This window comes from Oncorhynchus keta, chromosome 27, assembly GCF_023373465.1.
Source record: "Oncorhynchus keta strain PuntledgeMale-10-30-2019 chromosome 27, Oket_V2, whole genome shotgun sequence".
NCBI lineage: Eukaryota > Metazoa > Chordata > Actinopteri > Salmoniformes > Salmonidae > Oncorhynchus > Oncorhynchus keta.
In genome coordinates, this window is record NC_068447.1 from 32,846,285 (window position 1) to 32,871,964 (window position 25,680).

The following is a 25,680-nucleotide window of genomic DNA, read 5'->3' on the forward strand; positions in this document are numbered from 1 at the left end:
ACACAAAAAAAATAAAAAATAATCATACAACGATGTAAAGACCTGTGTGCTGTCCTTGTTAATGCAGACAGAAAAGAGCTCAAACTTCTTAATCATAGCCTCACATTAACATCTGCTAACCATGTGGATGTGACACAAAATTTGATTTAAAAATAGTTGCGGAGAGTCACTAATCCTAGATTCAGATCATTCAGTTGAGAAAAAACATCACCCAGATAAGCCAGTGGTGTGAGAAATTCGTCATCATGCAATCGGTCTGACAAGTGAAAATTATGGTCAGTAAAGAAAACTTTATGCCCGTCTCTCAATTCAAAACAATGTGTCAATACTTTGCGCCGTGATAACCAGAGCACTTCTGTATGTGGTAAAAGCGTTACATGGTCGCTGCCCATATCATTGCATAATACAGAAAATACACGAGTTCAGGGGCCTTGCTTTAACAAAGTTAACCATTTTCACTGTAGCGTCTTGGGTACACTGGATGCTGCAGTGTGAATGCACACTACCACTCCACTGTGTCTCCCTGTCATGGCTTTTGCGCCATCAGTACAGATGTTGGTATCTTGACCACCAAAGTCCATTTGATGTCAAAGCTGTCCAGTACTTGAAAAATATCCTCTCATGTCGTCCTGGTTTCCAGAAGAGGATGTCCTCCTTAATTGACCCCCCAATAAACGTAACAGACATATACCAGGAGCTGTGCCAGGCCCATCATGTCTGTTGACATAATTCACTGGCTTATATGCAAAGCAGTAATCGTTTCAAAATATCTCCTGCCACGCGTTGTGAAACAGCGTTGTTTGACGAAGGAATTGTCTGTGTAGTTTAGTAGTTTATTTTGGCCTTTCCCCAGCATTGTCCCATCCATATCTGCAGCAGCAGGAAGAATTAAGCCCTCCACAATAGTATGGAGCTTGCTTGTCCTAGCCACTCGGTAACTCACCATATACAGTAAGACTCTTCGAGCCCCTTCTTATTAATGGTATCTGTTGCTTTTGGTTTCATTTTATTTTTGGCAGGGAAAAGAGGCTACTCCGGCGAGAGAGAAAAAACCTCACCCAAATGTATAGCCCTGTTGTAAAAAATAAAATGTACAGTTTGAAAATGTGAAGAAAAGAAATGCCAAGAATGCGCACGTACCCCCTACCCCAGTTTGGGAATACCTGCTGTACATGATTCCTTCTTTTCACTCCGTCAGTTAGGTTAGTATTGTGGAGTAACTACAATGTTGTTGATCCATCCTCAGTTTTCCCATCACTGCCATTAAACTCAAATTGTTTTAAAGTCAACATTGGTCTCAGTGAAATCCCTTACTGGCAAATTGGTTATAAAAGGATGCCTAAATATCTTTGTATTGACACACCATCCAAAGTGTAAGTAATAACTTCACCATGCTCAAAGAGATATTCAATGTCAGCTTTTCTTTCTACCCATCTACCAATAGGGACCCTTCTTTGAGAGGCCTTGAAAAACCTCTGTTTTTCGTGGTTGAAATCGGTGTTTGAAATGCACTGCTCGACTGAAGAACCTTACAAATAACTGTGTGGTGTACAGAGATGAGGTCATCATACAAAAATCATGTTAAACACTGCTGCACACAGTAAATCCATGCATCTTGTGACCTACTTGCCATAACAAAGCACATTCTTACTCCTGAACTTATTTAGGCTGGCCATAACAAAGGGGTTGAATGCTTATTGACTTCAGATATTCCAGCCTTTCATTTTTAACTCATTTGTAAAAAATAATTCAGAATTCCACTTTTACATTATGGGGTATTGTGTGTAGGCCAATGACAAACACATTAATCCATTTTAAATTCAGGCTGTAAAACGAACAAAGTCAAGAGGTGTGAATACTTTTAAGGCACTGTAGGTCTTACTCAAATGAAAATAGTGTAGAATTATTTTTTTTAAAGGTCATGTGCAGTTATTTCATTGATAGAAGATTTACATTTGTATCCTGTAGGCTGCATTTGGGTTAGCATGAGGACCCAGAGAACTGAGCGGTCCTACATGTCCACAGTAGTCTTCTGGAGACCTTGGCATTTGACACTTTGGCTTCGTCATAAATCATTTTTCTAGCAATCATATTTTCTCGACTAGCGGTCTTGAGCTGGAGTGGTGACACTGACACAAGGTTACCCTTTCTAGGAGTATTGATGCAGAGCCCATTTCAGATGGGGAGGAATGCATGCAGAGGTGCAGAGATTTGATTATGTATTGATAAACTGAATAAAAATAGATGAATCTCACAAATGTAGTGAAACTGTGCAAAGTGAGAGGAAAAGCTTGCTTTATGGAATGAAAAGCTTAAAATGTAACTGAAAAGAATCATTTTCTGCAGAGCTTCTATCAATGGAGAGACAGACTAAAGATGCAAAGAAATTACATTCCATCACTTCACTTCTAAAAAGCTTCCTGAAAGAGAAGAGACAGGAAGGAATCAGCAGCATTCAGTGCTAATTTCTGACATTACAGAGTTGAAGTCGGAAGTTTACATACACTTAGGTTGGAGTCATTAAAACTCATTTTTCAACCACTCCACACATTTCTTGTTAACAAACTATAGTTTTGTCAAGTTGGTTAGGTCATTTACTTTGTGCATGACAAGTAATTCTTCAAACAATTGTTTACAGACAGATTATTTCACTGGTACCTTTAGGCAATTTCCAAATGCCTAAAGGTACCATGTTCATCTGTACAAACAATAGTACGCAAGTAAACACTATGGGACCACGCAGCCGTCAAACCGCTCAGGAAGGAGACGCGTTCTGTCTACTGGAGATGAACGTACTTTGGTGAGAAAAGTGCAAATCAATCCCAGAACAGCAGCAAAGGAACTTGTGAAGATAATGGAGGAAACAGGTACAGAAGTATCTATACCCACAGTAAAACGAGTCCTATATCGACATAGCCTGAAAGGCTGCTCAGCAAGGAAAAAGCCACTTCTCCAAAACCGCCATAAAAAAGCCAGACTACGGTTTGCAACTGCACATGGGGATAAAGATCATACTTTTTGGAGAAATGTCCTCTGGTCTGATGAATAGAACCGTTTGGCCATAATGACCATCGTTATGTTTGGAGGAAAAAGGAGGCAAGCAAGCTGAAGAACACCATCCCAACTGTGAGCACGGGGGTGGCAGCATCATGTTGTGGGGATGCTTTGCTGCAGGAGGGACTGGAGCACTTCACAAAATAGATGGCATCATGAGGAGTAAAATTATGTGGATATATTGAAGCAACATCTCAAGACATCAGTCAGGAAGTTAAACCTTGGTCGCAAATGGGTCTTCCAAATGTACAATGACCCCAAGCATACTTCCAAAGTTGTGGCAAATTGGCTTAAGGACAAAGTCACGGTATTGGAGTGGCCATCACAAAGCCCTGACCTCAATCCTATCGAAAATGTGTGGGCAGAACTGAAAAAGAATGTGTGCGAGCAAGGAGGCCCAGAAACCTGACTTAGTTACACCAGCTCTGTCAGGAGGAATGGGCCAAAATTCACCCAACTTATTGTGGGATGCTTGTGGAAGGCTACCAAAAAACATTTGACCCAAGTTCAACGATTTAAAAAGGCAATGCTGCCAAATACTAATTGAGTGTATGAAAACTTCTGACCCACTGGGATTGTGATGAAAGAAATAAGCTGAAATAAATCTATTATTCTGACATTTGACATTCTTAAAATAAAAAGTGGTGATCCTAACTGACCATTGACATACATTTATACTGAGTTTAAATGCATTTGGCTACGGTGTACGTAAACTTCCGACTTAAACTGTATAAGACGCAGCAAGATTTATCTTTCCCTTTCTCCGTGAAAAACACATAACCCTGGTTAACAAGACCCATATATCAGTCCACTTCAGACTACTGTGTATTGGGGAAAACATGACCTACTTAGATAACCTCAGGTGAGCTATGGTGAGTTGGTCATCTTGTGTGGAGGGGAAGCCAACAGTACAGTATCAGTGGCAAGAAAATGTGAACCCTTTGGAATTACCTGGATTTCTGCATAAATTAGATCTGATCTTCATTTTAGTCATAACAATAGACCAACACAGTGTGCCTAAACTAATAACAAATTGTATTTATCTTGTGATATTGAATACATCATTTAAACATTGTGGTTGGAAAACATATGTGAACCCCTAAGCTAATGACTTTTCCAAAAGCTAAATTGATGTCGAGTCAGCTAACCTGGAGTCCAATCAATGAGACATGATTGGAGATGTCAAACTGCTTTGCCCTATATCTTTTTTTTAATTCAGAAAATTGGAGTTTGCTATTCACAAGAAGCATTGCCTGATGTGAACCATGCCTTGAACAAAAGAGATCGCAGAAGACCTAAGATTAAGAATTGTTGACTTGCATAATGCTGGAAAGGGTTACAAAAGGATCTATAAAAGCTGTGATGTTCATCAGTCCACGGAAAGACAAATTGTCTATAAATGGAGAAAGTTCAGCACTGTTGCTACTCTCCCTAGGAGTGGCCGTCCTGCAATGATGACTGCAAGAGGACAGCACAGAACTCTCAATGAGGTCAAGAAGAATCCTAGAGTGTCAGCTAAAGACACAGAAATCTCTGGAACATTCTAACATCACTGCTGACGAGTCTGTTACATTAAACAAGAATGGTGTTCATGGGAGGACACCACGGACAAAGGCACTGCTGTCCAAAAAAAAAACATTGCTGCACGTCTGAAGTTCACAAAAGAGCACCTGGATGTTACACAGCGCTTCTGGCAAAATATTCTGTGGACAGACGAAACTACGGTTGAGTTGTTTGGATGGAATACACAACACCATGTGTGGAGAAAAATAAATGCACAGCACACCAACATCAAAACCTTGTCCCAACTGTAAAGTATGGTGGAGGGAGCATAATTTTGGGGGCTTTTTAAAATTCATTTTGCAGGAGAATGTAAGGCTATTTGTCCGCCAATTGAAGCTCAACAGAAGATGGGTGATGCAACAGGACAACCCAAAACACAGCAGTAAAATCAACAACAGAATGGCTTCAGAAGAAGAAAATAAGCATTCTGGAGTGGCCCAGTCAGAGTCCTGACCTCAACCCAATTTAGCGGTTCACACCAGACATCCTAAGAATATTGCTGAAGTGAAACAGTTTTGTAAAGACGAATGGTCCAAAATTCCTCCTGACCGTTGTGCAGGTCTGATCCGCAACTACAGAAAACATTGGGTTGAGTTCAATGGTGCCAAAAGGAGGGTCAACCAGTTATTAAATGCAAGTCACATACTTTTTCCACCCTACACTGAATGTTTACATGGTGTGTTCAATAAACACATGAAAACGTTTGTTTGTTTTATTAGTTTAAGCAGACTGTCTATTGTTGTGGCTTAGATTAAGAGCAGATCAAATTTTATGAACAATTTATGCAGAAATTCAGGTAATTCCAAAGGGTTCACATACGTTTTAGTGCCACTGTCAGTCCAACGGTTAACTACGCAACGCCAAGGAACAGTCAGAAGGTTTAGGTTTTTCCTCCATACATCTGAATAAACAGACACTGGGAAGGACATTGAGGACACAAGAGCAGCTTCAGGCACAGCCATATTTGGGGACCCAAATACAACAAACATAAGTACGGCGCAAACATGGACGATGGGTACACACCACACACAGCAGATTCCTGCCTCCTGATTCTTTCACCTGACTCAGACACCGTGTGAAGGCCGGGATAATTAATCCCATCAATTGCTGCCAATGCTGTTGCTGAGATGAGAGTAATGATGGCAAAACATGTTTAACCTTTATTTTACTAGGCAAGTCAGCTAAGAACACATTCTTATTTACAATGACGGGCTAGGAACAGGTTAAGTGCCTTGTTCAGGGGAAGAACGACAGATTTTTACCTTGACAGCTCGGGGAATCGATCTAGCAACCTTTCAGTTACTTGCCCAACGCTCTAATCACTAGGGTACCTGCCGTCCCAACATCACCTTAAGTATCACCACTGTAATGATAGTGCTCCCACAATGATGACACCCTCCATCTAGACAGCTAAGTATGTAGCTGTAACACGGCTTGGGCTGAGCAGGAACCCCCAGCAGCGGTGACGATCAACCAGAAAAACCGGTTCTCTCTGCCTGGTTTACTGAAGGAGTGGTAGTCTAGAGGATCTTTTGTTATCACACAGCTTCGCTAAACGATTCAATAAACTAAAAAAAAAAAAAGATAAATACGAATCTTCTCTCTTCTAAATAGAATTATTTGCTGTTTGCATAAGTACATTGAATGGTGCCCTCATTGATCTTGTCCCCACTTATAAATATCAGGGCATCTGGATTTACGAAAAGCTTTTTCAGAAAGCATGCTGATGAGCTAGTATTTTAACATCCGGATTAAATGTGTGTCCAAAGCAAACGGCCTGCTGCTCAGACCCAGAAGCTAAGATCTGCATATTATCAGTAGATTTGGATAGAAAACACTGAAGTTTCTAAAACTGTTTGAATCCTGTCTGTGAGTATAATAGAACTTATTTGGCAGGCAAACCCCCGAGGACAAACGGTTAAGATTTTTTTTTTTTAGGTCACTCTTCAATGAGTTTATTGGGAATCCAGATTTCTAATAGACTTTCCTGCTGTTCCCATCGCTTCCACTGGATGTCAGTCATTAGAAATTGGTTGAGATTTTTCCTTTGAGAAATTAAGAAGTAACACTTCAGAATGAGGCTCCAGGGAAGTCAACTCTTTGTTAGATGCGCGTGACCTGAAAGCACGCTCCACTTTGTTTTCTTACGGTATTGAACACAGTGTATCCAGTCTTCAATTTTTTCAATTATTTACGTTAACTTTTGAGATATTTTGTAGTCACGTTGCGCAAGTTGGAACCAGTGTTTTTCTGGATCAAATGCGACAAATAAATGGTCATTTTGGATATATATCGACGTAATTAAATCGAACAAAAAGGACCATTTGTGATGTTTATGGGACATATTGGAGAGCCAACAGAAGAAGCTCATCAAAGGTAAGGCATTAATAATGTTTTTATTTCTGCCTTGTGTCGCGCTTGCAGGGTTGAAATATGCTTTTCTCTTTGTTTACTGAGGTGCTGTCCTCAGATAATAGCATTGCTTGCTTTCGCCGTAAAGCATTTTTTAAATCTGACACGTTGGCTGGATTCAAAGTGTAGCTTTAATTTGGTGCTCTGCATTTTCACTGGGTGTTGGCCAGGTGGGACGTCCCACATATCCCAGAGAGGTTAATCCCCTTTCCTTTCCACTCAGTGTGCAGAGTTCAACTGATATTAAACTTTCCTGGAGTCACGTCTCCAATCCCACACGTCCAGTATGGACAGACACCACCGCCACTCAGGGATTCAACATGCCCCAAAACTCCCGCCACACAGCTTCACTAATACAAAATTACCCCAAAAATAATCCCCCTTCCACCACGCAACCATGGTGTCAATCAATGACAAAAATGAAGTAGAAAACAGGCTCACGTGTAACGTAGAAAACTTTTGTAGAAAATTACTCATCCATCGCTCCTCACATCTGTTAAATAAAAAAGCCACAAATCTACAGCCTGTTATAGGAACTAAGAGCAAGTGCGAGCAAGTCGAGACGCCAACATGCCAGCTCACATGCAGATTTATAGGAGAACTGGGAAGAGGAAAAGTGTGGGGGGAGCACATTAACGCCACTAATTCAAGACCCACTCACTGCACCTACCACACTTGATTAGTATAGCAGAAAAAATACCTCCCACACAACCAGAGCCAGCAGTAGTGTACAGTGTGGGTGGTACCTGCAGGGAAAGCTGCCATCTGCCCTACAAATCCAGGCCCCACACACAGGTGGATCTGACCACAGGGCCTGGGGGCTAACACTGCTACCTGCCACTGAGCCAAAGTTCTCCATCACTGAGAACTATAACAGAAGCATTAAATCAGATTTATCCATCATATTTAAAATCTTAACATGTCACAGTACAAAATATATTTCAACAGTCAAGCTGAATTATCGAATCTCAAAATCTGGTACACCACCTCTATTGAACGGAAGTGTAAACAAGGCCTTATGGAGATAATTGACAAGGCACACACAGCTACATTGTCCCTCCAGTCCAGGGTGGAGCTGGAGGTTTCTCACTCTGTATTCCTCAGCCAGGAAGTCTCTCCCACATGTTACCGACTGAGGGAGGAAATACAACAACCAAGTCCATATGGGGAAAAGAACGAGGGGCAGTTCCGAAAATCATTACCTCACTTTTATTTGGTATTGGCCTAGTGTTGCTCCCTCCTTCAGTAAAAGGACACCCTCAGAAACAAAGCGTCTGACTGATGGTCTGTTAACGCAAAAGCAGCACACAGGGTTTGATACTGCAACAAAAATAGTCGCATTTGCAACCGCTTGACTTGGCAGTGCGGCACACATTTGTAATTGGTCGCAATTGGTTTCCATTATCTTATCATGATTTATTCAAAACAGCAACTGACCAAAAATCAACCAACTTTCTGAATAGGCAACAATGGCATGGGAATGCCCGGTCGGTGTCTGTCAGGCCTCATCCCCACCAATGGCCCGTTTGTAATAAATGCATTTTTTTTTAATGGATTACTGAAGTTATTTGTTATGTTAATTATTTATCACACGTGCGCTGCACACATTTAACCTATAAATAATCTGTCAGGAAGAGAGCATGCTCAGCTCTCAAGCAGCTGGTTCTTGCGTGGAGCGAAAACCGACAGCAGAAGGGGTAGGAGGAGAAGTACTAATTTATAATATCTACCAGTAAATGCTAAGGCAGGAATGGGTATGCAAACTAGGTATTTAAGTCTTGGAAAATCAGATACTTCCTATAGACAATTTTGCCCTTAAAGTCAAGAGCGACATCATTAATATATACAGAGAAGCGAGTCGGCACGAGAATTGAACCCTGTGGCACCCCCATAGAGAGTGCCAGAGGTCCGGACAACAGGCAGTACGATTTGACACACTTAACTCTGAGAAGTAGTTGGTGAACCAGGCGAGGCAGTCATTTGAGAAACAAAGGCTGTCAAGTCTGCCAATAAGAATGCGGTGTTTGACAGAGTCGAAAGCCTTGGCCAGGTCGATGAAGACAGCTGCATAGTACTGTCTTTTATCAATGGCAGTTATGATATCGTTTAGGACCTTGAGCGTGGCTGAGGTGCACCCATGACCAGATCTGAAACCAGATTGCGTAACGGAGAAGGTACGGTGGGATTCAAAATGGTCAGTGATCTGTTTGTTAACTTGGCTTTCGAAGACTTTAGAAAGGCAGGACAGGATGGATATAGGTCTGTAACAGTTTGGGTCTAGAGTGTCACCCCCTTTGAAGAAGGGGATGACCGCAACAGCTTTCCAGTCTTTATGGATCTCAGACAATACGAAAGAGGTTGAACAGGCTAGTAATAGGGGTTGCAACAATTACAGCGGATTTTCTAAAGAGAGGGTCCATATTTTCTAACCCAACTGATGAGTAGGTGTCCAGATTTTGCAGCTCTTTCAGAACCTCAGCTATCTGGATTTGGGTGAAGGAGAAGGGGGGGGCTTGGTCAGGTTGCTGCGGGTGCTGCAGAGCTGTTGGCCAGGGTAGGTGGTGACAGTGTTTCCTAGCCTCAGTGCAGTGGGCAGCTGGGGGGAGGTGATATAATACTCAATGGACTTACTTGTGAATTTTTGCTACAGGACCCCTACAAATCAGCCGGGCTAGACAATCTGGACCCCAGCAACTCGCCCAAGCCTTCCCCATTTCTCCTTCTCCCAAATCCATTCAGCTGATGTTCTGAAAGAGCTGAAAAATCTGGACCCCTACAAATCAGCCGGGCTAGACAATCTGGACCCTTTTCTTTCTAAAATGATCTGCCGAAATTGTTGCCACCCCTATTACGAGCCTGTTCAACCTGTTCGACTCTGTCAACCACCACATCCTCATCGGCAGACTCGACAGCCTTGGTTTCTCAAATGAGTTCCTCGCCTGGTTCACCAACTACTTCTCTGATAGAGTTCAGTGTGTCAAATCGGAGGGTCTGCTGTCCGGACCTCTGGCAGTCTCTATGGGGGTGCCACAGGGTTCAATACACAGAAGTATATTTTTTTAGACCCGCATATTTAGTTAAGAAATTCATGTTCGAAGGCAATATTAAACTAGGTAAAGTGTGTCACTTCTCTTGCGTCCATTGCACGCAGAGTCAGGGAATATGCAACAGTTTTGGCTGCCAACCTCGTTGCGAACTAACATACCAGAGTTTAACATAATTATGACATGACATTAAAGGTTGTGCAATGTAACAGCAATATTTAGTCTTATGGATGTCACCCATTAGATAAAATACGGAACGGTTTTGTATTTCACTGAAAGGATAAACGTCTTGTTTTCGAGATGATAGTTTCCGGAATTGACCATATTAATGACATATGGCTCGTATTTGTGTGTGTTATTATGTTATAATTAAGTCTGATTTGATAGAGCAGTCTGACTGAGTGGTGGTAGGCAGCAGCAGGCTCATAAGCATCCAGTCAAACAGCACTTTATTGTGTTTGCCAGCAGCTCTTCGCAATGCTTCAAGCATTGCGCTGTTTATGACTTAAAGCCTATCAACTCCCGAGATTTGGCTGGCAATACTAAAGTACTTATTAGAACACCCAATAGGCAAAGGTTAATGAAATACAAATGGTATAGAGAAATAGTCCTATAATAACTACAACCTAAAACTTCATACCTGGGAATATTGAAGACACATGTTAAAAGGAACCACCAGCTTTCATATGTTCTCATGTTCTGAGCAAGGAACTTAAACGTTAGCTTTCTAACATGGCACATATTGCACTTTTACTTTCTTCTCCAACACTTTGTTTTTGCATTATTTAAACCAAATTGAACATGTTCATACCATGTCATGCATCTTCTCAGTCATGTTGAGAATGGTCTACTACTTGCTTTGATGCATTGTTATTCTCATCAATATTTTGTTGTAGTTGCGGTTAATGGTAATCCCATTTCAACTACTACTATTATTGCTGTTGGTCCCACCATTTATTTAGTATATATATACTTTGACAATGTAAGTAATGAACTTGCAATAAATAAAAATATAAATGAGAGTGAGAATGTTTTCACAAGCTACCTCATAGTGCACACCTCCATTTGAGACAAACGACAAAATAAAAAAACAGAACCATTCAAAAAAAGGAGGGAGGAGAGGAGACCGGAGAGGAAGGAAACACCAAACGTGCTCGGTCCTGTCCCATGGGCTTACCCCTGTGTTCTGTAGGCTCCACAGGAGTCTGCAGCTCTTCTGTGCAGCAGTGGCAGTGGGGAGGGGGCTAGGGTGCGCATGACAGCAGATGAATAGGACACAAACAGGAAGGGGAGGGGCTACAATGGGGGGCTTGTGGTCTCTCAACCAATCCCATCCATTGGGCTCGGTTTACACCCAGTCCCTCCCTGATCCACGAGCTGCAGCAGTAACTGAGGAGAGAGAAGGGAGAGAGAGGAAGCGGAGGGAGGGGGAGTGGATAGCCCCCAAGCACTGGGCCTCAGAGAGATGACAACCGGTCAGAGTGAGCTAAACCAAGAGGCCTGTTCAAAAGCACTGCGCAGGGGAAACGCATGTGAACGCCTGCATTGCAGACCACTATGACACACTTTACATCAGCACTGCCCATTACAGCTTAATGAGCAGTAGTAGCACTACTAGAAATTGTTGTTGCAGTAAAAATATTAAAAAGGGTAGGTAGCATAAATGTAACCTCATCCAGTTAGAAAAGCCAAGGCTAGCTATTTCAAGCAGAAATTTTCTTCCTGTAACACTAACTCAAAAAAGTTCTGGGACACTGTATTGTCCATGGAGAATAAGAACACCTCCTCCCAGCTGCCCACTGCACTGAAGATAGGAAACACTGTCACCACTGATAAATCCACCATAATTGAGAATTTCAATAAGCATTTTTCTACGGCTGGCCATGCTTTCCACCTGGCTACTCCTACCCCGGTCAACAGCACTGCACCCCCAACAGCAACTCGCCCAAGCCTTCCCCATTTCTCCTTCTCCCAAATCCATTCAGCTGATGTTCTGAAAGAGCTGAAAAATCTGGACCGCTACAAATCAGCCGGGCTAGACAATCTGGACCCTTTCTTTATAAAATTATCTGCCGAAATTGTTGCCACCCCTATTACTAGCATGTTCAACCTCTCTTTCGTGTCGTCTGAGATTCCCAAAGATTGGAAAGCAGCTGCGGTCATCCCCCTCTTCAAAGGGGGGGACACTCTTGACCCAAACTGCTATAGACCGATATCTATCCTACCCTTCCTTTCTAAGGTCTTCGATAGGCTAAGTTAACAAACAGATCACCGACCATTTCGAATCCCACCGTACCTTCTCCGCTATGCAATCTGGTTTTCAGAGCTGGTCATGGGTGCACCTCAGCCACGCTCAAGGTCCTAAACGATATCTTAACCGCCATCGATAAGAAACATTACTGTGCAGCCGTATTCATTGATCTGGCCAAGGCTTTCGACTCTGTCAACCACCACATCCTTATCGGCAGACTTGACAACCTTGGTTTCTGAAATGATTGCCTCGCCTGGTTCACCAACTACTTCTCTGATAGAGTTCAGTGTGTCAAATCGGAGGGTCTGCTGTCCGGACCTCTGGCAGTCTCTATGGGGGTGCCACAGGGTTCAATTCTTCGACCGACTCTCTTCTCTGTATACATCAATGAGGTCGCTCTTGCTGCTGGTGAGTCCCTGATCCACCTCTACGCAGACGACACCATTCTGTATACTTCCGGACCTTCTTTGGACACTGTGTTAACAACCCTCCAGGCAAGCTTCAATGCCATACAACTCTCCTTCCGTGGCCTCCAATTGCTCTTAAATACAAGTAAAACTAAATGCATGCTCTTCAACCGATCGCTACCTGCACCTACCCGCCTGTCCAACATCACTACTCTGGACGGCTCAGACTTAGAATACGTGGACAACTACAAATACTTAGGTGTCTGGTTAGACTGTAAACTCTCCTTCCAGACCCATATCAAACATCTCCAATCCAAAGTTAAATCTAGAATTGGCTTCCTATTTCGCAACAAAGCATCCTTCACTCATGCTGCCAAACATACCCTTGTAAAACTGACCATCCTACCAATCCTCGACTTTGGCGATGTCATTTACAAAATAGCCTCCAATACCCTACTCAACAAATTGGATGCAGTCTATCACAGTGCAATCCGTTTTGTCACCAAAGCCCCATATACTACCCACCATTGCGACCTGTACGCTCTTGTTGGCTGGCCCTCGCTTCATACTCGTCGCCAAACCCACTGGCTCCATGTCATCTACAAGACCCTGCTAGGTAAAGTCCCCCCTTATCTCAGCTCAGCTAACTTAAGCTTACTATGTTTTTTATAGCTACTAGGAAATAACTCTGATGAGCTAGGAACACTTGACTGAATGGGGTTCTATTATGGCCACTCAAATGGGAACACTAATCAAATCATAAACCACACAACAGCGTACAACTGAATTTGACCGGTGGGTGGATTTATTTGTCCCCAGGTTTTGGGCATAAGACTAAACACCAGGAAATCAGCTCCACGTGATTTGAGTTATGGAAATCTGTTCCCACGCATAAGAGACTGATTGTATACAAAATGTAAGCAAGGTTTGAAATTATTAAGTTTTAGTCAAATATTATAACTGTTTGGGCTTCTTGCGGCCAATTTTGCAGTCTACAAATGATTTACAATTATGTTCCGGCCCAACGAGCATCAGCTCAAGAGAAAAAAACATCCCGCTTGGTTCAATTTGAGATGTGCTCCAAGTCCTGCCTCTCCCATCAACTCATCGTTTTTCAAGAGCATACAAACCAAAGTGGGTACTTGAAAGATTAATGAGGAAAGATTATCTATGATTTAAAAGGGGAATCCTTGTTATCTGTGGATTAAATTATAGAAGTGTCATGAACATTTTAATGAACCTACGCCGCCATTTTCAGTCATGTCCCTCCGTCCTTAACTTTTTACAAATAAGCCTATTGAACACATCGGTGTTGTTACAATTTCCATATCAGTGTTATAAGCTGGCATTTTTCCCCCGACAAGTTGGCTGCCACCTGACAGAAGGACCGATAAATCGAACAAGCCAATATTTACACAATATATTGTCCCTCTCCAAAACAAATCCAAGTGCATAGTAACCAAAGATTGTATATATCTAGCTAGTATGTTCAGAAACACTGTAGTAGCAGCAGAAAGTGATCTGACCAAAACATGCAAGGAGATATGTGAAAGTGAGCGGTTAGCCTCACTCTATCCAGTCATAGCAGTAGGATTTTATTTTATTTATTTTACTAGGCAAATCAGTTACGAACAAATTCTTATTTTCAATGACGGCCTAGGAACAGTGGGTTAACTGCCTGTTCAGGGGCAGAACGACAGATTTTGTACCTTGTCAGCTCGGGGATGCGAACTTGCAACCTACTCATCCGCCCACGTCTTGATAGATCGCTAAACTAGCCAACTAAGTTGTCATGAGCCGTGGCTCTTAGCCAAGGTAACATACACAGTATTGAATAATGCATTTACCTATATTGTGTGTGGAACAAACGGTTTCTGCTGCACTCATTTTTGCTGTGGCGCTGTGCCATGGCAAAATCATTGCCGCCACACAAAAAAATATAGAACATGAAAAATATAACTGAGTATCATAGGGAAGGAAACATGCATTCTTACAAGCAGTCAATGCACAACAATTATAGCAATCGCGAAAACAGCAGATTTAAAATGGGGGATCCCTCTTAAAACAAAAGGCTGCTAAATATGCTGCACCATTTTAAAAACATTTTAATACCATAGTCTTAGCATCTGCATGGTTAAGCACATCACCGCTCCAATAATGAGTGCATAAGGGAGAGTGGGGCTAAATATAACACCGGTCAATTGTAGGGTAAAACGCCATCTACCTCAAAGACATTTGTTTTGGAGTGACGAAACATTTTTAGTTGAGAAAGAGTAATGGCAACCAGGGAAAGTGTTGGGGGGGGGGCAAGTGGCGTCTTAGGCCTACATTATATTCACTGTGTTAATTGGGACTAAAATAATCAATAGCATAATAACTAGTTAAAAGATCACATTTGGAATCTGGCTAATGATTAGCCCTATGAGGTAAATGCAGATAGGGAACCCCATTATTTCAACAAATGTGTTATTGGGCTCATACTTCATACTTGTGTTATTGTCACCATACTTTTATTTTGGAGTAGAATGTCCTTTTAAAAAGTCACTAGAGCTGAGCTTCTCAGTCCTTCTACACAAAAATTATAGTAGACACCCCCCCCCCCTTCAACCTCCTCCTGTGACCTACCCGCCCACCCACATGTTTCCAGAGGAAGCAGTGGTGTGGAAGGTCAAATTGAATCTTTGCCCTTTTTATTTACCCAATTTAATGAGCATTAAATAAATAAGCTGAACTGATGAGCAGAATTTGGTTCGAGTGTCATAAGTTGACTTTTGGATATACTATTACAAATTATTGCAGTAGTTAACGTTGTAGGAATATTGACAACATATCTCGACGACATAACTAATGAATGCACACATCGGTCTATGGGAAGACTTAGCCTGCACTGATTCTAACTGGAGATTCTGATTGGAGTCAACACCAGTATGCATGAATAATCATTTCAAAATGTCCAGTATTTCTGTGTTCATAATTCAGAACATATTGATTCTTTAGACATTCAGACTAGTGAAAAAAAAAAAAAAAGAGCCACTCTAACCCTAACAGTGGGCAACAACGGGCCTTCAATGTCTTCAGAGAAGGGCTAAGGATTTATACATTAAAAAAACAAATATTATCTTTAACGATGTTCTGACTTAATCCTTTACTTTCCAACAAAAACTGAAGATTGTATCTCCCCAGAGACGGCAAAGAAAAATCCTGACTGAAGAGAAAAAAAAGATCCAATCTAGCTAGCTAAGTCAGCCATTGGCTAGAACATCAGACGCTAGATAAAAGGCATCTGCCAATCAACTTTATTATGGCAACATTTTGGAGTGACGGTGGAATCAACCAATCATGTTGACTTAAGGAATAGGACCGTTTTTACAAAAAAAAAATCTGCCTTCTTGAAGGCCAACAGGCACAATAGCGAGCAGTTGTTTTCCCGCGGTCTTGCTAGCTAGCGTTTGTTGTCGGCTAGTTCGCAGCGGCTGCAGCAAGTGTTATCTAAAAGGATGCGGTTGCTAATTTGTTAACTTCTCCCTTTTCAAGAATAACTTTCAATAAGAAGTTCAGTTTCAAATGATCATCAGCTGGTTAGTGGAAATGCATTTATTGCAGCACGCTTGCAGTTAACCATCTCTATTAAAATATATTGGGAAAATTGTTGCATTTAAAGTGCAACTGACAGCATTTTAGCAACATTAAATCTAATTCAAATATATTCATATACAGCCCCAGGATGACTATGACAACAAAAAGTAATTCAGACGAGACCAGACATAGTAATTTTCACGTTTTCATAAATTCTTAGAATGTTTGGGAATTGGCCCAGGGTTTGGCCGGCAGGGAAATCCTTGTCTCATCGCACACTAGCGACTCCGGTGGCGGGCCGGGCGCAGTGCACGCTGACCAGGTGTACGGTGTTTCCTCCGACACATTGGTGCGGCTGGCTTACTGGTTGGATGCGCACTGTGTGAAAAAGCAGTGCGGATTGGTTGGGTTGTGTTTCAGAGGACGCATGGCTCTCGACCTTCGCCTCCCAAGTCCGTATGGGAGATGCAGTGAATAGACAAGACAGTAACTACGAACAACTGGATACCACGAAATTGGGGAGAAAAAAGGAACATTTGACGAACCAAACTTTTTCACCTAATTGGCCGTCAAAATTGCACCAATAAACGATGGGGAATTGTAGCTAGCAAGCTACTTCCAGTCACAAATGAGAGAACACCTTACTCTGGCCATTTTACTTGCTGAAGCAAAGCTGGTTACATGTTATCTAGAGCGTTCTTAACTATTACTTTTTTAAAACCTAAGTTTACTGACACAGCAGGTTGTAAAATGCATCAGTTCTGTGGTTTGGCACATTCAGACCAGAGTTCTCTGAAATCGGAGTACATAGCCAGAGTGAATTTGCTAACGCAAAAGACATGCTAACTGTAACAGTCATTCAAGTTCTTGCTAACCAAATGAAACTGGCATCTCTAGCTGTAGCCACTGAAAAAACAATGAGTGGAAAAAGTCAGTCACTCACCCACTCCTCCAATGGCATGACATCCTCCTTACACCTTGCTAGCTAACGTTAGGGTCTGTGATCTCAGCTTGCTACATAGATATGCTAGCCTATTAGCTACGTTATGACTGCCTTGTGATCATTGCCCTTGCTAAGTTTGATTGTATTGACATTCCCAGCCTTAGTTACATTTATCAGTTTCTGTCCAGAAAATTGAGTCACTAATCAACTGACTGGCTGTCCAGGACTTGAATTAGGAATGTGCATAATTATTTAAACTACAGGTACCGTAGTCATTTTACCCCACAAAATAAAGTCCCATCCTCATGAAATAGTGTTCTGTGTTCCTGAGAAGCTTCTCTAGAAAACATGGAATACAAAATATAACACCAGAACCAGTTTCATTTTGACCCCCAACACACTAGAACAGGGGTCTCTCAAACAGGTCGATCACGAGCTACCAGTAGCTCACAGACCACCTAAGAGTAGCCCACCAAACTATTCTGAATGTACATGCAATTTTCATGTGTTCCAACAAAACGAGTCATAAACAAATCTCTTAAGGATCAGACACCGTAAGCTCCCATCTAACCAATGCAAAAACGTACCTTGTCCCACCCCTGGTTAGCCACTATTGCCTTAAAAAGCCAAACCTCACATTATCTGGCTAATCATTTCCAGCAATATTGCCCCTTTTGGTCTGTGTGTTGCAGACGTTTGTCTGACTGTGTGTAGCCAGTAGTGATTGGTCGTTCGAACTAACAACTTTTTGGTGAAAGACGGGAACCAAATCACATAGTAAAAAGACCCCTTCATTTAGCACCCTGATATGCATACTTTTACTACTGCGGTTTGAGCTCCAGACATCGATTATCTGCAGATTGTTTTTATAATTTGTCTCAGCGCAGGAACAATATAGTGAGAAGAGACTCATTGTCTTCATTTTTTCTTTTGCATGCCATCTAATAATGTGGTAAGGTAAAAATGTATTGCATCTCACAGAAAGAAACAGAATGCCCATTACTAGTGGCCAGTTGATTTGATAAGCTTTGTGGGCTTCTGGAAATACTTTATGACTCGTTTTCTCAATTAAATGTTAACTACAAAGGCTTAGCTGGCAGAGGTACAGTACATTCAGAAAGTATTCAGACCCCTCGACTTTTTCCACATTTTGTTACATTACAGGCCTTATCCTAAAATGTATTAATTAAAACAAATTCCTCAGCAACATACACAACACCCCTTAATGACCAAGCAAAAACCAGTTTAGATATTTTTGCACAAAAAAAATATTACATAGGTATTCAGAACCTTTACTCAGTACTTTGTTGAAGCGCCTTTGGTAGCGATTACAGCCTTCAGTATGACGCTACAAGCTTTGCACACCTGTATTTGGAGAGTTTCTGTTTTTTTTTCAGGTCTCTCCAGAGATCTTCATTCAGGTTCAAGTCCAGGCTCTGGCTGGGCCACTCAAAGACATTTTGACTTGTGCCAAATCCACTCATGAGTTTTCTTGGCTGTGTGCTTAGGGTCATTGTTCTGTTGGAAGGTGAACCTTCACCTGTCTGAGGTCCTGAGCGCTCTGGAGCAGGTTTTCATCAAGGACCTCTGTACTTTGCTCCATTCATCTGTTCCTCAATCCGGACTAGTTTCCCAATCCCTGCTCCTGAAAAAACACCCTCACAGCATGATGCTGCCACCACCATGCTTCACCGTAGGGATAGTGCCTGGTTTCTTCCAGACGTGACGCTTTGCATTCAGGCCAAGGAGTTAAATGTTGGTTTCATCAGACCAGAGAATCTTGTTTCTCCTGGTCTTTGAGTCCTTTAGGTGCCTTTTAGCAAACTCCAAGTGGGCTGTCATGTGCATTTTTCTGAGGAGTGGCTTCCATCTTGCCACTCTACCATAAAGGCCTAATTGGTGGTGTGCTGTGGTGGTGTGCTGTAGTGATGGTTGTCGTTCTGAAAAAGGTTTTCCATCGCCACAGAGGAACTCTAGAGCTCGGTCAGAGTGAACATCGTGTTCTTGGTCACCTCCCTAACCAAGGCCCTTCTCCCTGATTACTCAGTTTGGCTCAGCTCTAGGAAGAGTCTTGGAGGTTCAAACTTATTCAATTTAAGAATGATGGAGGCCACTGTGTTCTTCGGGACCTTCAATGCTGCAAAAATGTTTAGGTACCCTTCCCCAGATCTGTGCCTCGACACAATCCTGTCTCGGAGTTCTACGGACAATTCCTTCAACCTCATTGCTCGGTTTTTGCTCTGACATGGACTGTCAACTGTGGAACCTTATTTCGACAGGTGTGCCTTTCCAAATCATGTCCAATCAATTGAATTTACCACAGGTGGACTACAATCAAGTTGTAGAAACATCAAGGATAATCACACAATACCCCATAATGTCAAAGTGAAATTATGTTTTTTGAAATTGACAAATTAAATAAAGATGTAAAGCTGAAATGTGTTGAGTCAATAAGTATTCAAACCCTGTTATGGCAAGCATAAATAAGTTCAGGAGTAGAAAGTTGCATGGACTCACTGTTTGCAATGAGTATTTAACATGATTTTTTTTAATGACTGCCTCATCTCTGTACCCTACACATGCAATTATGTGTAAGGTTCCTCAGTCGAACAGTGAATTTCAAACAGATTCAACCACAAAGCCCAGGGATGTTTTTCAATGCCTTGTAAAGAAGGGCACCTATTGGTAAATGGGTAAAAAATAAAAAAGATTGAATATCCCTTTGAGCGTGGTGAAGTTATTAATTACAGTTTGGATGGTGTATCAATATGCCCCATCACTACAAAGATACTCAGTTACTGGAGAGGAAAGAAAACAGTTAGGGATTTCACTATGAGGCCAACGGTGACTTTAAAACAGTTAAGAGTTTAATAGCTGTGATAGGAGAAAACATTGTAGTTACTCCACAATACTAATGTAATAGACGGAGTGAAAAAAAGCAAGCCTGTACAGAATAAAACATTCCAAACATGCATCGTGTTCGCAACAAGGCACTAAATACGGCAAAGTAATTCACTTGTTGTCCTGAGTTGTCCTGTTTGGGGCAAATCCAACACATTACCGACTACCACTCTCCATATTTTCAAGCATATTGGTGGGTGTCTGCGTCATGCTATGGGTATACTTGTAATAGTTAAGGACTGCAGCGTTTTACAGGCCATACAATTAACAGAATGGAGCTAATCACGGGCTAAATCCTAGAGGAAAACCCAGTTTAGTCTGTGTTCCACCAGACAGAGATGATTTCACCTTTCAGCAGGACAAGAACCTAAAAACACCAGGCCAAATCTACACTGGAGTTGCTTACCAAGAAGACAATGAACATTCCAGAGTGCCAGAGTTTTGAAACTAATAAATGGGCAAATATTGTACAATCCATGTCTGCAAAAGCTCTTAGACTTACCCAGAAAGACACAGATGTAATCTCTGCCAAAGGAAATTCTACCATGCATTTACTCAGGGTGTGAATACTTACAGTATGTAAATGAGACATTTCTGTATTTAATTTTCAATAATTGTGCAAAAATGATTTAAAAAATAATGTTTTCACTTTGTCATTATATGGTATTGCATGAAGATAGGGGAGAAATATTTTAACCATGTTGAAGTCAGGCTATAACAAAAGTCAAGAGGTATGAATAATCTGAGTATCAGATGCATTTTAAAAGTGATGAATGTGACATGTTGCAATTCTGGTGGGAACCATGAAGCCATGGCTTTGGAATGCCCAACAAGGGTAAAAGAGAAGAGGTGGCCAAAGTCAGGGCTGTCCAGAGCATTTCATATGCAGCGGCTGTTAAAATGGTTGAGGTTTCGAATGGTGCGCCTGAAGAGTCTAAAGACAAACCTTCACTGTTTGCCCTTCCAACAGCAGGTTCCAGATATGTTCAAGGTTAAGAAGGTGGACTTTGTGGCCTTTAAAGCTATGGTGATTAATGGCACTGCCAAGGTTTGGAGAAAGTCCAGGAAATATATATAAATTGTGGATGCAGTGGAACAATTCCTGGGACTGAAAGACTTCTCGGCGGAGGAGTTGCATGGAGTATTGTCACAAGCAGTACCACCCTCAAGTAAGTCATAGAGCCTGAGAAGTGAGAGATTTGAAGGGACTTTTTTTTTCAATTGCTTTATTTTGGGTGGATTAAATTAGGTTCCTTATCACATATGGGTTTTCTTTTTACCTTGGTTTGTTAACCCCGTCCAGTTGGTGGAGGTAATAAACCTTTGGGGGTTGTAGTCTGCCAAAAAACCCACAGAAGAAGAATTAGCGTCTAGTCTGCCAGAAAGCAACACGAAGAAGTTGTTCACACGCAGCCAACGGTGGGCGAAGCTAACAACTGAGAACCCTACATACAGAAGGGTTTTCATGCGCTACCAAGGGTCCTAGCTTCAAAGCTAGCTGTGGCTGGCTTGCAGTCTCTGCTGGGAATGAATCGAGTTGAGTAACTAACGTTAGCTATCCTTATGCAAGCTGGCGAGCTAACTTGAAAGCAATTTTCTTACCTGATGTGGCATATCGCCCTTCTTTACTTTGCTGGGTATCGGGACTGAAACTTGAAGCCAGTTCAAGAATTCTCTAAAGGTTTGGTAACGTTACCTGGTGAACGTATTCTTCGTTTAATGGAAACTTTTCTGGTGTTTAACTGTGAAAGAAATGGCAATGCGTTACACAAAGCTAACGTCAATCGGCTAGCCAGGAGTAGGATACGATAAATCAAAGCAACATTTGTATAATAACAGAAGTTACCTAACATTACTCTGATATTCCATCAATAACCATATTTGCCAAGTAGTTATATTACAATGCTAGAATACACCATTTAACATAACCAAATTGATCGCACTAAAATGACAGCTCAGTTGTTCTGTCAACATTAGCAAGAGCGCTAGCCGCGCTGTTCAAGCGTACAGCGTTACGCGAGCCAATAATTTCAGTCTCAAAAGCAACAAAAACACATTGCTCAGCCAGCGCCTCGTTATCAAATGTATTTGAAACGTGCATGTTATGAAGGCCAAATGGTAAACTCATTCGCAAAACAACTCACGGTAATCAATCAGTACGAAGAGGCACGTCTATAGTCTATTCCTGAATAAACACCATTCTGCTTCGTCCCGCCCCATAGTTCAGCAGAAAATGCACATCTATACATATATCACCGCCAGCAACCAATCATGACTAACGTGTAAGAATAGTATCTTATTTTAATTGGACAGGAGCATTACAGGCTCACTTTTCTGGTCGAATAGAACCCGCGATATTAGAGAAAGGAGAAGGAAATCCCATTGGGCAATGAATGGAGGAACGTATAACTTATTCTAGTATTCTAATTCCTATCCTAATTCAATGCGTATAACGCTCCACCCTGAAGACTGTCGACCAATCGCGTTCCGGTTGTCATGGTGCGTCACAAGGTTGCCAAATTATCGTCACGCAACACCTTCCCAAAGGCAGTGTATGATGCTGCGTTAACGTGCTAGGCGGACCAAAGAAACTCAGAAATTTCCGAATTGCTCATTTGTTTCGACTACCATCTGAACGAGTTATGAGTCGAGACATCTGCCTATTTTCCTCTTAAGTACGTAATGTCACAATAGCATATTACAGTGAAAATATGTGTGATGTTGTACATCTTGTTCACGAAATTCATGCTAATGTTGTCCAGAATGCACCGCGCGTCCCATTGACGCCCAGGGTTGCCATGTAGGCGGTTTTATGACTTGAGGTACTTTGAAAACGGTGTCGCGGGTGAAAGTGTTTTGGTAGCGGGTTTTTGGGCTACTTCTAAATTGCACTGCAGCCGCCTTGGCATTTCTCTTTAAAAATAAATAAAAAAACATATTCTCTGTGACCTGCTGATGCTGACTATCAGGCAGTGAGTAGGTGACTGAATGCTGGGGAGGGAGAGGTGTGTGTGCATGTTGAGAGCACTGATTGAGAGGCAGCTGAGTTACTGAGACAGCAGCACAAGCCGTACATTGCTTTGCTGTTTGGGATTTTAGGCTGGTTTTCAGTATAGCACTTCGTGACCTACTAATGTAAAAAGGACTTTATAAATAAATGTGTTAGTGACAACCTTTTACCATTTGTAGGTAGGCTATTTAGTTTGATCGTTAAGGAGACACCCATTTTCCATAAAATATATATTAAAGTGCTAGAACGTATATTAAGTCGGCAAAGCATTGGAAAAGGACTTTAGGTGCACTAGAGCTGTTTAGGTAAATTCGCTCAGAGGTGGTTTAAAGTAAACTGCATTCTAATGTCGACTTCTGCTAACCGCTGCCTGCTAGTTATCTATGGCATATTGAACTGTTAGCTGATCCACCGGCCAGTTTCTTGGACAACTATACCCATTTTGCCAATTGGACTTAGACCCCTCTGCTACTTGAAACCCTACTAATTCCACGACTGGTCTATCGACGTCACCGCACGAGGAGGCAAAAACAGACTTTTCCCCATCGCCTCTAAGGCTCTTATGCGAACTTGCTAGCCCCGGCCTGCTTGCTAGCACCGGCCTGCTAACTGTCTGAATCACCGTGTCCCCAGCCAGCCCAACCACTTACTTGACCCATACGATCACTTGGCTACGCATGCCTCTCCCTAATATCAATATGCCTTGTCCATTACTGTCCTGGTTAGTGATTACTGTCTTATTTCACTGTAGAGCCTATAGCCCTGCTCAATATGCCTTAACCAACCATGTTGTTCCACCTCCCACATATGTGATGACATCACCTGGTTTAAACGTCTCGAGAGACTATAGCTCTCTCTTCATCACTCAATGCCTAGGTTAACCTCCAATGTACTCTCTTCCAACCATACCTTTGTCTGTACATTATGCCTTGAATCTATGCTATCGTGCCCAGAAACCTGCTCCCTTTACCCTCTGTTCCGAACGTGCTAGACGGCCAGTTCTTATAGCCTTTAGACGTACCCTTATCCTACTTCTCCTCTGTTCCTCAGGTGATGTAGAGGTTAATCCAGGACCTGCAGTACCTAGCTCCACTACTACTCCCCAGGTGCTTTCATTTGTTGACTTCTGTAACCGTAAAAGCCTTGGTTTCATGCATGTTAACATTAGAAGCCTACTCCCTAAGTTTGCTTTATTCACTGCTTTAGCACATTCTGCCAACCCGGATGTCTTAGCCGTGTCTGAATCCTGGCTTAGGAAAACCACCAAAAACCCTGAAATTTCCATCCCTAACTATACCATTTTTCACAAAGGGGGCGGTCAAAGGGGGCGGTGTTGCAATCTACTGCAGAGATAGCCTGCAGAGTTCTATCTTACTATCCAGGTCTGTACCAAAACTAATCAAGCTTCTACTTCTAAAAATGCACCTTTCCAGAAACAAGTCTCTCACCGTTGCCTCTTGCTATAGACCACCCTCTGCCCCCAGCTGTGCCCTGGACACCATATATGAATTGATTGCCCCCCATTTATCTTCTGAGCTCGTGCTGCAAGATGACCTAAACTGGGACATGCTTAACACCCCGGCCTTCCTACAATCTAAGCTTGATGCCCTCAATCTCACACAAATTATCAATGAACCTACCAGGAACAAGCCCAAATCTGTAAACACGGGCACCCTCATAGATATCATCCTAACTAACTCACCCTCCACCCTCTGCTGTTTTCAACCAAGATCGCAGCGATCACTGCTTGCATCCGTAATGGGTCTGCGGTCAAATTACCACCCCTCATCACTGTCAAATGCTCCCTAAAACACTTCTGTGAACAGGCCTTTCCAATTGACCTGGCCAGGGTATCCTGGAATGACATTGACCTCATCCCGTCAGTAGAGGATGCCTGGTTATTCTTTAAAACAGCCTTCCTCACCATCTTAAATAAGCAAGCTCCATTCAAAACATTTAGAACTAGGAATAGATATAGCCTTTGGTTCACTCCAGACCTGTCTGCCCTTGACCAGCACAAAAACATCCTGTAGCGTTCTGCATTAGCATCGAAAAGCCCCTGTTATATGCAACTTTTTAGGGAAGTTAGGAACCAATATACACAAGCAGGAAAGCTAAGGCTAGCTTTTTCAAACAGAAATTTGCATCCTGTAGTACAAACTCAAAACAGTTCTGGGACACTAAAGTCCATGGAGAATAAGAGCACCTCCTCCCAGCTGCCCACTAAGGCTAGGAAACACTGTCACCACCGATAAATCCACAAAAATTGAGAATTTCAATAAGCACTTTTCTACGGCTGGCCATGCTTTCCACCTGGTTACCCCTACCCCGCTCAACAGCCCTGCACTCCCCACAGCAACTCGCCCAAACCTCTCCCACTTCTCCTTCACCCAAATCCAGATAGCTGATGTTCTGAAAGAGCAGCAAAATCTGGACCCCTACAAATCACCGGGGATAGACAATCTGGACCCTTTCTTTCTAACAAATTATCTGCCGAAATTATTGCAACCCCTATTACC

The 25,680-nt window shown here is 42.2% G+C and overlaps 1 protein-coding gene across 3 annotated transcripts in view; it reads right to left on the minus strand.

The window, feature by feature from the left end:
• The window catches only part of LOC118372250 (vitamin D3 receptor A-like), an 81,587-nt gene extending 56,948 nt beyond the window's left edge, over positions 1-24,639 (minus strand). The window contains exons 1-3 of one of the 3 annotated variants that reach the window (XM_052482174.1): positions 22,296-24,639; positions 21,754-21,893; positions 21,432-21,488 (exon numbers count right to left, since the gene is read on the minus strand). The gene's annotated coding sequence lies outside the window, so the exon portion shown is untranslated. The remainder of the gene's footprint in view (positions 1-21,431; positions 21,489-21,753; positions 21,894-22,295) is intronic. The other 2 variants (XM_035758064.2, XM_035758063.2) reach the window with 2 other exon arrangements.
• Between the last annotated feature and the right edge of the window lie 1,041 nt (positions 24,640-25,680).